This window comes from Hordeum vulgare, chromosome 7H, assembly GCF_904849725.1.
Source record: "Hordeum vulgare subsp. vulgare chromosome 7H, MorexV3_pseudomolecules_assembly, whole genome shotgun sequence".
NCBI lineage: Eukaryota > Viridiplantae > Streptophyta > Magnoliopsida > Poales > Poaceae > Hordeum > Hordeum vulgare.
The window spans coordinates 383929373-383944360 of record NC_058524.1 but is presented as its reverse complement, the minus strand read 5'-3'; positions in this window follow the sequence as shown (position 1 = coordinate 383944360).

Below are 14988 nucleotides of genomic sequence, written 5' to 3'. Positions count from 1 at the left end.
TTCTCATATTGGGAGAATATTTGGGAATTTATAGGACGTAGATTAGGGTTAGGAGGCCTGCAGGGGTCTCACAAGCCAGGCCCCCCCTAGGGCGCGCCCTACAGGCTTGTCTTCTCTCCGTAGGTCTGCTGCCCCCTTCTCCAAGTGTGGCAGGTTTCTTCTGGTCCAAGAAAAATCATTCCGGAGATTTTATTCCGTTTGGACTCCGTTTAGTATTCCTTATCATCAATACTCAAAAACATGGAAATACAGAAACTGGCACTAGTCTCTAGGGTAATAGGTTACTCCCAAAAATAATATAAAATAGCATATTAGTGCATGTAAAACATCCAAAACAGATAATATAATAGCATGGAACAATCAAAAATTATAGATACGTTGGAGACGTATCAATCTCCATCACCACTGGCATGACACCATGATCTCCATCATCATGTTCTCCATCATCGTGTCGCCACTCAGGATGTTGCACCAACTATGCTTCTTGATACGTCCCAAACGTATCTATAATTTTTGCTTGTTCCATGATCTTTTGGGTGACATTGTTATATGTTTTGCCACACTTTTATATAATTTTACACATATTTTGACTAACCTACTAACTCAGTGCACCCAGTGCCAGTTTTTGTCTCTTGATGTCTATTATGCAGGGGATTTTACCCAATTTTCCGGAGCCCGAAAAAATCCAAAAAATATATATAAAAAATTAGCAAAACAAAAGCTTCTGGATCACCGAAGAAGGGCTAGAGGGGGGCCAGGGGCCTCCCAAGCGGCCTGTTAGCGGGGCCAGGCCCTAGGCCGCACCAGGAGATCACCTGGGTAGGTCTCACCTCCTTCTATGCCCTCCTTTGGCCTATATTTAGAGTCCCGAGAGGAAACCATCGCAGACTTTCTGGAATCGTGAATTTCTCCATCGTTCCGCCGCCGCAGCGCTTCCGAGATCGGGAGCATTAGGAGACCTCTTCCTGGCACCCTGCCGGAGGGAGGATTGACCTCCAGGAGCTTATCCACCATCGTGGACGCTTCCCGGACGTGTCGTGAGTAGTCCCCCTTGGACCATGAGTCCATGACCAGAAGCTATGTGATGTCTTCTCTCCAATCTTGTGCTTCAATGGTTAGTCCATGTGAGCTGCCCTACATGATCAAGGCATCTATATAATTCTCTTGCTATTGCTATCGTTGCTTTGTTGGGATCCGATGGATTATGAGATTATGTTCAGATTGTTATGAGTTATATATTTGATTGTCCTTTTATATTATGTTCCTTAGTGATTCATGCATGTTCTCAGTTGCTTCTTATTCCTTTGTCCAAGTAGTAGATTGTAACTCCAAGAGGGAGCGTTATGCATGATTGTGGGTTCATGCCCCTTGATGTCTAGCTTGAGTGATAGAAACATGGGACTAGGGGATGTGCTTTCTACCACCAGGGAGAAAACAACGGTGCTTGTGACCACGGTTCCAAGGATTTTTTACCTTACGCGTAGTTCGTTAATGCAGTTGTCCGTTTCTTTGAGTTTACATTTTGGGTGGGGCTCACAACTTAATACCGGAGAGATGTTCTGGATAGATATCTCAAGGTGGATGATTAGTAAGTAGATGCTGATGAACAAACGGTCTACTTGTATTGGTGTACTTCCCATTACTATTGAGCCTCTAAGTATCAAGGAGCATAATTAGCATTGCGGTGCGATCATAATTCTGTCAATTGCCCAACTATGATTTGTTTACCCAAGCATAGTTGTTTATCATCTTTTGGCAGAGAGACATCACTAGTGAACATCATGTGAATCCGGTCCATATCACCATCATTGCTTACACCTCCCTCATTTACCGCTTTCATTTACTTTTTCGTTGCAATCACAATTTCCTCCTGCTGACGGCAGTCCCCGGCAACGAAACTAGAAGAATGTTGTTGACGTGTCCCTGACTTGATGGCTTTGCGACAACAGAGCCAGAACTGCTCCCAGTTGCTCAACAATTAGCAATTGTCTTGCAATGTCCTACCAGCGCGTGGGTTCGCGGCAGTTTTCGAGGGTAGAGTATTCAACCCAAATTTCTTGGTTCGCCAGGCAGGAAGTGAGAGGATACTCTCGAGTATTAGCAGTTGAATGTGTCAGATTCAACACACCTGAAAGATTAGTATCTGCAAGCAAAGTATCAGCAGCAAAGTAGTATGATAACAACGGTGTCAGAAACGATCTGTTGACAAGGCAGACTATTCCTAACTGTCGTATCAATGGCGCCAGAAGTTGTCGTGGACGGGAAATGTTCTTTCCCGTCAACGTCGTACGAACAAGTATTGTAGCAGGTAGCAGCAGTGTAACGAGTAACAGAAGTGGCAAGGAACAGCAATAGTGACAGCAGTAGCAAGTAGCAACAGTAGCAAGTAGCAGCAGTAGCAAGCAACAGTAGTAACAGCAGTAGAAAGTAGCAACTGTAGTAACAACAGTAGTAAGTAGCAATAGTAGTAACAACAGCAGAGGAAGACAAGTAACAGCAGCAGTGGGACAAACTCGTAGGCAATGGGTCGGTGATTCGTTTGGATGATATTCATCATGCAACAGTTATAACATGGAGAGATATGTGGCTAGGTCCCGTTCGTCAATGTGATGTAGGCATGCATTCCGTGTGTAGTCATACGTGCTTAGGGAAAAAAACGTGCATGACATCTATTGTCCATCCCTCCCATGGCAGCGGGGTCCAAAAGGATACTACGGGGTATTAAGGTTCTCCTTTTAATAAAGAACCGGAACAACGCATTAGCACTTGGTGAACACATGAACTCCTCAAACTATGGTCATCACCGGGAGTGGTTCCGGTTATTGTCACTCCGGGGTTGCCGGGTCATAACACATAGTAGGTAACTACAACTTGCAAGATCGGATCTAAAGCATCCATATATTGGTGACAACATAATAATTTCAGATCAGAAATCATGGCACTCGGGCCCTAGTGACAAGCATTAACCATGGCAAAGTAGTAGCAACATCAATCTCAGAACATAGTGGATACTAGGGATCAATCCCCGTCAAAACTAACTCGGTTACATGATAGATCTCATCTTACTCATCACCGCCCAGCGAGCCTACGAATAGATTACTCACGAACGATGAAGAGCTTCATGGAATTGGAGAGGGAAGAAGGTTGATGATGACGATGGCGACTATTTCCCCTCTCCGGAGCCCAAAACGGACTCCAGATCTGTCCTCCAGATGAAGAACAGGATGTGGCGGCGCCTCCGTATCGAAAACGCGATGAAATCTTCTCTTCTTATTTTTTCTGGGTGAAAGTGAATTTATAGAGCTGGAGTTGGGGGCGGCAGACCCCCGTGGGCCCCACAAGCTTGGTTGCCACGGCCAGGGGGGAGGCCGCGGCAACAGGGCTTGTGGCCCACTGGCCCATCCCCTCCGGTGGATCTTTGCGCAGGTATTTTTCATATTTTCTAGAAAAATTCTTCGTAAATTTTCAGGACGTTCCGAGGACTTCCATTTTTGCACAAAAACATAACCATGGCAATTCTGCTGAAAACAGCGTCAGTCCGGGTTAGTTCCATTCAAATCATGCAAATTAGAGTCCAAAACAAGGGCAAAAGAATTTGAAAAAGTAGATACGATGGAGACGTATCAACTCCCCCAAGCTTAAAACCTTGCTTGTCCTCAAGCAACTCAGTTGACAAACTGAAAGAGAAAGAAAAACTTTGACAAACTCTGTTTGATCTTGTTGTTGCAACTATGTCTAACTCATAACCAGAATTTCAGCAAGATGACAAGTTAACCACATAAGCAAGTGACACATAGGTCTCACGGTAGACTAATATCAATGGCATAATCAGCTAGCGAGCAAATAATAATGAGTTTCAGATACCAACAATTCAATCAAAACAGGCATGAAGCAATATGAATAGGTGGTATCTCGCTAGCTCTTTCTGAGACCGCAAAACATAAATGCAGAGCACTTTCAAAGATCAAGGGCTGACTAAACATTGTAATTCATAGCAACGAAGATCCAGTCATAGTCATACTCAATATCAATCAAAAGCAAAGTATAAAAATGACAGAGGTGCTCTCTAATTGGTGCTTATATAAGAAGAGGATGACTCAATAGGAAAATAAATAGACAGGCCCTTCGCAGAGGGAAGCATTGATTTGTAGAGGTGCCAGACCTCAAGCTTTGAAAACAGAGATAATAATTTTGGGTGGCATGCTTTCATTGTCAACGCAATGACCAAGAGTTCTCAATATCTTCCACGGTACTCATGCTATAGGCGGTTCCCAAACAGAGAAGTAAAGTTTTAACTCCCCCACCACCAATCAACCATACTCCACGGCTAGCCGAATCCTCGGGTACCGTCCATACTAACATCAATACGAGGGGAGTCTTGTTTTACAGTTATGTTTTTGATTTAAGCGTGGAACTGGGCATTCCAATTACCAGCCCCTTTCTCGTGAATGATAGTGAATAAACACATGTCGAGGATAACACGCCTAACATGGAAGATATCAATAGCCCCCTGTCACCACATGAGCGGTTCGTGCATGCAAAACAGATTATTTCTTGAAGGCTAGAGAATGGCACATGCAAATTTACTTGGAACGGCAGGTAAATACCGCAAATAGGTAGGTATGGTGGACTCTCATGGAAAAACTTTTGGGTTTATGGAAGTGGATGCACAAGCAGTATTCCTCTTAGTACGAGTGAAGGCTAGCAAAAGACTGGGAAGCGACCAACAAGAGAGCGACAACAGTCATCAAGATGCAATGAGTTTGACCAACATGGAATGCAAGCATGAACAGGATACAAATCACCATGAACACAAACATCATAGAGGCTATGTTGATTTTGTTTCAACTACATGCATGAACATGCGCCAAGTCAAGCCACTTGAATCATTCAAAGGAGAATACCATCCTATGATACTACATCATAGTCATCTCAAAATCTATGTTGGCATTCAAGACAAACCATTATAAGCTCCTAGCTAAATAAGCATGGCATCAGAAACTATGATCTCTAAGTTTTCATTGCAAACATGGTTCTCTCCCAACAAAGCTGAATCTAGGACGACAAGCTAGTCATATTTACAAAAACAAAATAGATAGAGTTCATACCAGCTTTTCCAGTCTCAGTCACTTCATCATATATTATCATTATTGCCTTTCACTTGCACGATCGAACCATGTGAACTATAATAAGAGTGCTCGTGCATTGGACTAAGCTGAATATGCAGGCAAACACAAAGGAGATGACAAAGTAATATGGCTCTTTGAAAGCTAAACAGGTATGCATGCAAGAGCTACTAAACATTGTAACCAATATCTTCTACCTTGACCCAGAGAAAAAGAAAACTATTTACACGGGAAAGCTCCCAACAAGCAAAAAGAAGAAAGGGAATTTTTGGGGGGTTTTCTCAAAAGGACACAAAACAAGAAAACAAGAAAATGAAAATAAACTAGCATGGATAATACAGTGGCAAAGTGTAAACATCGACTAACAAAGTGAAAGCATAAGCATGAATGTAAAGTTGGTGCAAACACGTACTCCCCCAAGCTTAGGCTTTTGGCCTAGCCATGTCTACTCCCAAGGACGGTCCTGGCGAAACCCAAAATCATAATCGGGGTTATACGGGAGCGCTGCAGCCACTGCCTGAATAGCTACCTCACGAAGACGAGCAGTCGTCGCCTCCCTCTCATACTCCTCTGCCTCTCCTATGGTTATGTAGTATCTCAGTTTTACCTGAAAGTCAAAGAAAGCAGGAGCGGGAAGGGTAATATGGAAGACACGCTGCCAGTTAAATATCAATCGGTATAGGAGGGATTCATCATCCCTCTCAAGAAACTGGTAGCGTGTCAAAGCGACGCGGTCAAGGAAAGCTGTATGGAGCGGGGGATCTCCTGCGCGGATGGGTACTCCAAGAAAATTTGCTATGCGAGTGGCATAGATGCCGCCAAAGAAATCTCCCTCAATAGCGTTCTTATTCAGCCTCCTTGCTATAATAGCTCCCATGTTGAAGCTTTTGTCACTCGGAATTGCGCTCTTAAGGATACTAAGGTCGGATACGCATAGGTGACAATGTTCAACCTTACCGTTAATGCATCTACCTATGAAGAGGGCAAAGTAGTGCAAGGCAGGGAAATGAATGCTTCCTATGGTAGCTTGCGTGATGTCTCTAGTTTCTCCAACAGATATACTAGAGACAAAATCTCTAACCGAAGATTTAGCAGGATCTTTAAGATTACCCCCACCGGGTATTTTGCAAATTCTCTTAAAATCCTCCAAATCCAAGGCGTAGGATTTATCATACAGATCAAACAGTATGGATGAGTCACGGCCAACTGAAAATTTAAATCTACGCACGAAAGAGGCAGTGAGCATAGCATACTGTTCACATTTACCTGAGAGGAATTCTTCTAACCCGGCATTGCGTTCAAGTGTATCAAACTCATCCTTGAAGCCTCCTTCGATCATGAACTCATCGGAAGGCCATTCACAGGGTTGTACCGGTGCGTCCCTTAGTTGACAAGGATTGGGCTCCCGAATAGGAAGACGGGGACCCTTCTTACTTGAGAAACCACCATGAAACTTCCTCCTGAACATAATTTCTATTTGCTGAAATTTTTGCAGTTCAAGAGAAGAGTGAATAAAGACCAACCACACCTTGTAGCAACTACTCCTACTAGTGCCTAGAAACCGTATCACGCGCTAAAACTACTTGGGACCAGCTAAAATCAACATTTCAAGCTCAAGAACAGGGTCACCAAGGTAGCAAGAATATGCGAAGGATAAAGCACTAGAGCAAAAACTAATTGAACCAATGGAGGAGTCACTTACCAAGGAGTAATTTCCCCAAAACGGTTCGGAGAATGATGCTTTGAGCAAGGATATCGAAAATCGCAGCCAAATGAGCAAGAACACGGGTTTGAGCTGCGAAACAATTTTTTCTGGAGGTAGAGGAAGAGGATGGCAGCTGAAATGAGTGGAGGGGGTCCCTGTGGGCCCCACAAGCTTGCTTGCCGCGGCCAGGGGGTGGCCGCGGTGACAATGCTTGTGGCCCACTGGTGTGGCCCCCAGGCCAGCTCCCAGTCCCAGTATTTTTCAAATATTCCAGAAAAAATCATACTAGATTTTCAGGACCATCGGAGAACTTTTATTTTCGGGGTATTTTTCTCCGGGACACTGAAACAGAAAACAGGAAAAACTAAACTAAACCTATCATTTTTCTTCTAAGCAAAAGAAAGTGACAGCTTAAAATAGAGGTGTGCGACTCTTTGATTCATCTATTTCATGGTCATCGAAAGAAATCTGTCAATGGGGTTGATCAAATCCTCCTGACAAAACTTTCTCGAATTGCAAAAGAGAACATAGAATTTTCGAATAGCCACTAAGTTACCTCAATGGGGATGTGAATCTCCCCAACAAGCAAATCATACTTCATCTTGACACGAGGAATAGGGCATTCAAAGCTCCGAATAAGAATCGATGAAGTTTTTTTGATAGCATTGATGCAATGTACTTGATATCGTTTCTTCGGAAAGTGCACTGTGTGCTCATTGTCGTTGACATGGAAAGTGACATTGCCTTTGTTGCAATCTATAACAGCCCCTGCAGTGTTTAAAAGGGGTCTTCCAAGGATGAAAGCCATGGCATCGTCCTCGGGAATATCCAAAATAACAAAGTCTGTTAAGATAGTGGTGTTAGAAACCACAACAGGCACATCCTCGCAAATGCCAACAGGGAAAGCAGTTGATTTGTCGGCCATTTGAGATTTTAGTGGGTATCAACTTATCCAGTTCAAGTCTACGATAAAGAGAGAGAGAGGCATAACACAAATTCCGGCTCCAAGGTCACATAAGGCAGTTCTTATGTAGTTTCCTTTAATGGAGCAAGGTATAGTGGGCACCCCGGGATCACCAAGTTTCTTAGGAGTTCCACCGTTGAAAGTGTAATTGGCAAGCATGGTGGAGATCTCAAGATCTGGTATCTTCTGTTTATTGGTCACGATATCTTTCATGTACTTGGCATACGGAGACATTTTGAGCATATCAACTAACCGCATTTGCAGAAAGACGGGTCTTATCATTTCAATAAAGCACTCAAAATCCTCATCTTCCTTTTTCTTGGATGGCTTAGGAGGAAAGGGCATAGGTCTCTGAACCCATGGCTCTCTTTCTTTACCATGCTTCCTAGCAGTGAAGTCATTCTTATCGTATCTCTTAGGTTGTGGGTTATCAGGATTAACCGTAGGTTCAATCTCCACATCCTTATCATTGCTAGGTTGAGCATCATTATGAATACTGCTGTCCATATTGTCACCAGGTTCATGTTCCTCACCAGATTGTGTTTCTGCATCAGACGCAGAAATATCATTTGGTTCTTCAGGTGTGACAGTATTTGGTGAACTAACATGTAGGTTTCTATCATCCTTCTTCTTCTCCTTAGGATGACTGGGTGTATCAACATTAATCTTGAGAATCTTGATCATTTCTCTTAGGATGACCCTCAGATACAAAGGTTCATGAGTCATTTTGCCTCCTCTAGTAACGACTCTGACAGAGTTGTCATTTAATTCATTGAGCAGGTCATTCTGAGCTTTAAGTATTTGTTCTACCTGAGTAGTAATCATAGAGGCATGTTTACTCAGAAGCTTCAGATCATTGACATTTCTGTCTACACAAGCACTTAAATGACTAAGCATACGAGTACTTTGTTCCAAATGTCTGATATCATAATCATTGAAACTCTGTTGTTTGGCAACAAAGTTGTCAAATTCATCAAAGCATAGTCTAGCAGGTTTATCAAAAGGAATATCACTCTCATCAAACCTACGCAGAGAATTTACTTCCACTACCTGTATCGGTTTATCGAGACCATGGATCTCTTTGATAGGTGGCAGATTTTTGACATCTTCAGATCTAATGCCTTTCTCTTGCATAGATTTCTTGGCTTCTTGCATATCCTCGGGACTGAGGAATAGAATACCTCTTTTCTTCAGAGTTGGCTTAGGAGGTGGTACGGGAATAGTCCAAGCATTATCGTTGATCAAGATGTTATTCAGTAGGGTCTCAGCTTGTTCTGCAGTTCGTTCCCTAAAAACACAACCGGCACAACTATCTAGGTGGTCTTTAGAAGCATCACTAAGTCCGTTATAAAAGATATCAAGTATCTCATTCTTCTTAAGAGGGTGATCAGGCAAAGCATTCTGTAGCTGGACGAGCCTCCCCCAAGCTTGTGGGAGACTCTCTTCTTTGAGTTGAGCAAAGTTGTATATTTCCTACAAGGCAGCTTGCTTCTTATGGGCAGGGAAATATTTCTCACGAAAGTAATAGACCATATCCTGGGGACTACTCAGACATCCAGGAGCAAGAGAAGTGAACCAGGCATTAGTGTCATCCTTTAGAGAGAAAGGAAACAGCTTAAGGATATAGTAGTGGCGGATCTTCTCCTCACTAGTGAAAAGGGTGGCTATATCGTGTAGTTTGGTAAGATGGGCTACGACCGTCTCAGACTCATAACCGTGGAAAGGATCAGATTCGACTAGAGAGATTATCTCAGGATCGACAGAGAATTCATAATCCTTATCGGTGATAAAGATAGGTGAAGTGGCAAACTTCGGGTCGTATTTCATCCTAGATTTCAGAGATTTTTCCTTCCACTTGAGAAGTAATTTCTCAGCGTCATAGGCATCCTTACACGCAAGAAAATCCTCAGCTATCCCTCCCTCCATAACGTAACTCTCAGGTATATCAGGCAATTCATATCTAGGAGAGCTAGATCTAGCAGGAGCAAAAGCAGGTTGTATCTCAATAGTATCGGCAGTTTCAGAAGCATCACGATCATTGGCAGTAACTCTAGCAATATGAGCATCAAGGAATACCCCTAGTGGCATATCAAGCAAAGTAGTATCTCTAGTAGTATCAAGCATAGCATCATCAGGCAAGATAGCATCTCTAGCATCATCAGCCAAAGCAGTATCAGGCATAACATCTCTAGCAGTATCAGTCATAGCATCCCTAGCAGTATCAGGCATAGCATCATCAAGCACAGGCGACATATCAAGATTTCTAGCAGGAGGTGATGGCGCAAACTTACTCATAACTGAAGGTGAATCAAGTGCAGAGCTAGATGGAAGTTCCTTACCTCCCCTCATAGTTGAGGGCAAGACTTTCGTTTTTGGATCTTTCAGATTCTTCATAGTGATCAACAGATATAAATCCCAAGTGACTCAGAGATTATAGCAATCCCTACCTGGCAACGGCACCAGAAAAATGTTGCTGACGGCAGTCCCCGGCAACAACACTAGAAGAATGTTGTTGACGTGCCCTGACTTGATGCCTTCGCGACAACAGAGCCAGAACTGCTCCCAGTTTATCAACAATTAGCAATTGTCTTGCAATGGCCCACGAGCGTGTGGGTTCACGGCAGTTTTCGAGGGTAGATTATTCAACCCAAATTTGTTGGTTCGCCAGGCAGGAAGTGAGAGGATACTCTCGAGTATTAGCAGCTGAATGTGTCAGATTCAACCACACCTGAAAGATTAGTATCTGCAAGCAAAGTATCAGCAGCAAAGTAGTATGATAACAACGGTGTCAGAAACGATCTGTTGACAAGGCAGACTATTCCTAACTGTCGTATCAATGGCGCCAGAAGTTGCCCGTGGACGGGAAATATTCTTTCCCGTCAACATCATGCGAACAAGTATTGTAGTAGGTAGCAGCAATGTAACGAGTAACAGCAGTGGCAAGGAACAGTAGTAGTGACAGCAGTATCAAGTAGCAACAGTAGCAAGAAAAAGTAGTAACAACAGTAGCAAGTAGCAACAGTAGTAACAGCAGTAGCAAGTAGCAACAGTAGTAACAGCAGCAGAGCAAAACAAGTAATAGCAGTAGTGGGACAAACTCGTAGGCAATGGGTCAGTGATTCGTTTGGATGATATTCATCATGCAACAATTATAACACGGAGAGATATGTGGCTAGCTCCCGCTCGTCAATGTGATGTAGGCATGCATTCCGTGTGTAGTCATACGTGCTTAGGGAAAAGAACTTGCATGACATCTATTGTCCATCCCTCTCGTGGCAGCGGGGTCCAAAAGGATACTACGGGGTATTAAGGTTCTCCTTTTAATAAAGAACCAGAACAACGCATTAGCACTTGGTGAACACATGAACCCCTCAAACTATGGTCATCACCGGGAGTGGTTCCGGTTATTGACACTCCGGGGTTGTCGGGTTATAGCACATAGTACGTAACTACAACTTGCAAGATCGGATCTAAAACACACATATATTGGTGACAACATAATAATTTCAGATCTAAAATCATGGCACTCGGGCCCTAGTGACAAGCATTAAGCATGGCAAAGTAGTAGCAACATCAATCTCAGAACATAGTGGATACTAGGGATCAATCCCCGTCAAAAATAACTCGATTACATGATATATCTCATCCTACTCATCACCGCCCAGCGAGCCTACGAATTGATTACTCACGAACGATGAAGAGCTTCATGGAATTGGACAGGGAAGAAGGTTGATGATGACGGTGGCGACGATTTCCCCTCTTCGGAGCCCAAAACGGACTCCAGATCTGTCCTCCAGATGAAGAACATGATGTGGCGGCGCCTCCGTATCGCAAACGCGATGAAATCTTCTCTTCTGATTTTTTTGGGCGAAAGTGAATTTATAGAGCTGGAGTTGGGGGCGGCAGACCCACGTGGGCCCCACAAGCTTGGTTGCCGCGGCCAGGGGCAGGCCGCGGCACCAGGGCTTGTGGCCCACTCGCCCATCCCCTCCGATGGATCTTTGCGCAGGTATTTTTCATATTTTCCAGAAAAATTCTTCGTAAATTTTCAGGACGTTCCAATAACTTTCATTTCTGCACAAAAACAACACCATGGCAATTCTGCTGAAAACAGCGTCAGTCCGGGTTAGTTCCATTTAAATCATGCAAATTAGAGTCCAAAAGAAGGGCAAAAGAGTTTGTAAAAGTAGATACGATGGAGACATATCACCTCCCCGCTTGTGTTTTGATCCTTTGCAAACTACAAGGCCATAGAGATTGACAACCTCTATGTACTCGTTGGGAGCAAAGTTATTTGTTGTGTGTGCAGGTCCACGTCTTCTGCTGACCAGCACATGAGACACCTACTTGTTGATCCTAGGAGTCCTCCTGGTTCGATAAACCTTACAGTCTTCGTGTAAGGGAAATTTGCTACTGACTACATCTCCACCTTCCACTTGGGGTAACCAGCGAGGGGCGAGAATTATATGCATCAACTCATCATCACTTCTACCACTATTGCTAACTCATAGCGATGAAGTAAAGCAAAAAAGGAAAAAATAATTAAAGACAACCCTATGGCTCCTGTTGGTTTCCGTACTCAACGACATGCAAGTCGTGATAATCTATACCAAACATAATGATCTCATACATCACATATATCTCATCATGTTCTTGGCCATATCATATCATAACATACCCTGCAAAAACAAGTTAGACGTCCTCTACTTTGTTGTTGCATGTTTTATGTGGCTGCTATGGGTGACCAGCAAGAACCGTTCTTAGCTACGCAAAGCCACAACGGTAATATTCAAGTTTCTATTTAACCTTCTACAAGGACCGCCTCTGCCATATCCGATTATATTAAAGTGGGAGAGACAAACACCCGCCAGCCATATTTATGCAACAAGTTGCATGTCAGTCGATGGAACCGATCTCTCGTACGTGGAAGAGTAAGGTTGGTCCGGGCCGCTTCATCCCACAATACCATCGAATCAAAATAAGACTAAGGAAGTAAGCAATCTGAATATCAAGTCCCACAAACTCTTTTGTATTCTACTCGTGCATGTTATCTATGCATAGACCTTGCTCTAATACCACTGTTGGGGAATGTTGCATGGGAAACAAAAAAATTCCTACGCTCACCAAGATCAATCTATGGAGAGTAACATCTATGAGAGGGGGAGTGCATCTACATACCCATGTAGATTGCTAAGCGGGAAGCGTCAAGAAACCCGGTTGATGTAGTCGAACGTCTTCGCAATCCAATCATGAACCGTCCCGATCCAGCATCGAACGGACGGCCCCTCCATGTTCAGCACATGTACAACTCGATGATGCCTCCGTATTCTTGATCCAGCAAGCAAGAGTGGGGAGGTAGAAGAGTTCTCTGGCAGCAGGACGGCGTGGCAGCGGTGGTGGTCGAGCTGTCTCAGCACGCTTTGCCAAGCACTACCGAAACCGATCTAGTGGAGAAAACTGATCTAGAGGGAGACAGTGCTTCGCCGTGGCCTTTCACGTGCAGCAGGTCTCTTTCCTCTCCACTATATATATATGGAAGGGAGGAGGGGTTGTGCCCTAGTGTTCCCCTCCTAGGGGGGATACGACCAAGAGGAGGAGGGGCGATGGCCCCAGGGGTTGTTTTCCACCCAAGTTAGGGTGGCACCACCTCCTAGGGTTGGCCCTCCACCAGCCCAACCGCATGGGCCTAGGTGTGGAGGGGCTCCCTGCCCATCAAGGGATGGTGGGCACCCTTCTCAGCTCATGTGCCCCCTTCTGGTGGACCCCCAGAACCCTTCGGCACTCCCCGGTACACTGCTGGTGATGCCCGAATTCCTTCCGGTGACCAACACAGAACTTCCCATATATCAATCTTCACCTCTGGACTATTTCGGAAGTCCACATGACGTCTGGGATCTCATCCAGGACTCCGAACAACCTTCAGTCACCAACATACATAAGTCAACAATACCAAATCATCACTGCACGTTAAGTGTACACACAATGCGGGTTCGAGAACTATGCAAACATGACCGATACATTCTGAGGTCAATAACCAAAAGCGACACCAGGATGCACATATTGACTTCTACATATTCTACGAAGATCTTTATCAGTCGAATCATGATGTTATGGATCCAACCAATCTAATATGTAGTTCCCTTTGTCCATCGGTATGTTACTTGCCCGAGATTCGATCGTCGGTATATCCATACATAGTTCAATCCCATTACCAACAAGTCTCTTTACTCGTTCTGTAACATAAGATCCCTTTACTAACTCCTTAGTCACATTGCATGCAAGCGTATTGTGATGTTGTATTACCGAGTGGGCCCCAAGATACCTCTCTGTCACACGAAGTGACAAATCCGAGTCTTGATCCATGCCAACTCCACACACACCTTCGGATATACGTGTAGAGCATCTTTATAGTCACCCAATTACATTGCGATGTTGAATACACATAAGGCATTCCTCCGGTGTTAGTGAGTTGCATGATCTCATGGTCATTGGAATAGATACATTGACATGCAGAAAGCAATAGCAGCAAACTCGATACGATCAAATGCTATGCTTAAGGTTTGGGTCTTGTCCATCACAACATTCTCCTAATGTTGTGATCCCGTTATCAAATGACAACTCATGTCCATGGCTAGGAAACCTTAGCCATCTTTGATCAACGATCTAGTCAAGTAGATCTTACTAGGGACACTTTGTTGGCTATGTATCCACACATGTATTTTAGTTTCCAATCAATGCAATTAGCATGTATAATAAACGATTATCATGAACCATGAAATATAATTATAACCACTTCATTATTGCCTCTAGGGCATATTTCCAACAGAAAGTTATCCATTTATCTTTGTAGGGAAAAGCATTAATGTGGTACATGCTATTGGATGATATTGGATCAAGGGACTCGAATCTCATGAAGCTGGAATTTCATCAGAAGTTTTATCATATGCATCTAATTCATCGTGATTGGAAGTTTATTTATAATTGTTGGCCTCCTGAAGGAGAAAGTATCACTCAAGCTTGGGGGAGGCTTAAATATATGATTCACACTTTCCCCAACTATGAACTCTCGAGAGAATTGATTATACAAAAAAAGTTATGCTCGGCTTTCTCATGATGATCAAACATTACTCGATTCTTGTGCTATTGGTTCTTATACGAAGGAGACTATTGAATTCAAATGGGATCTTCTGGAA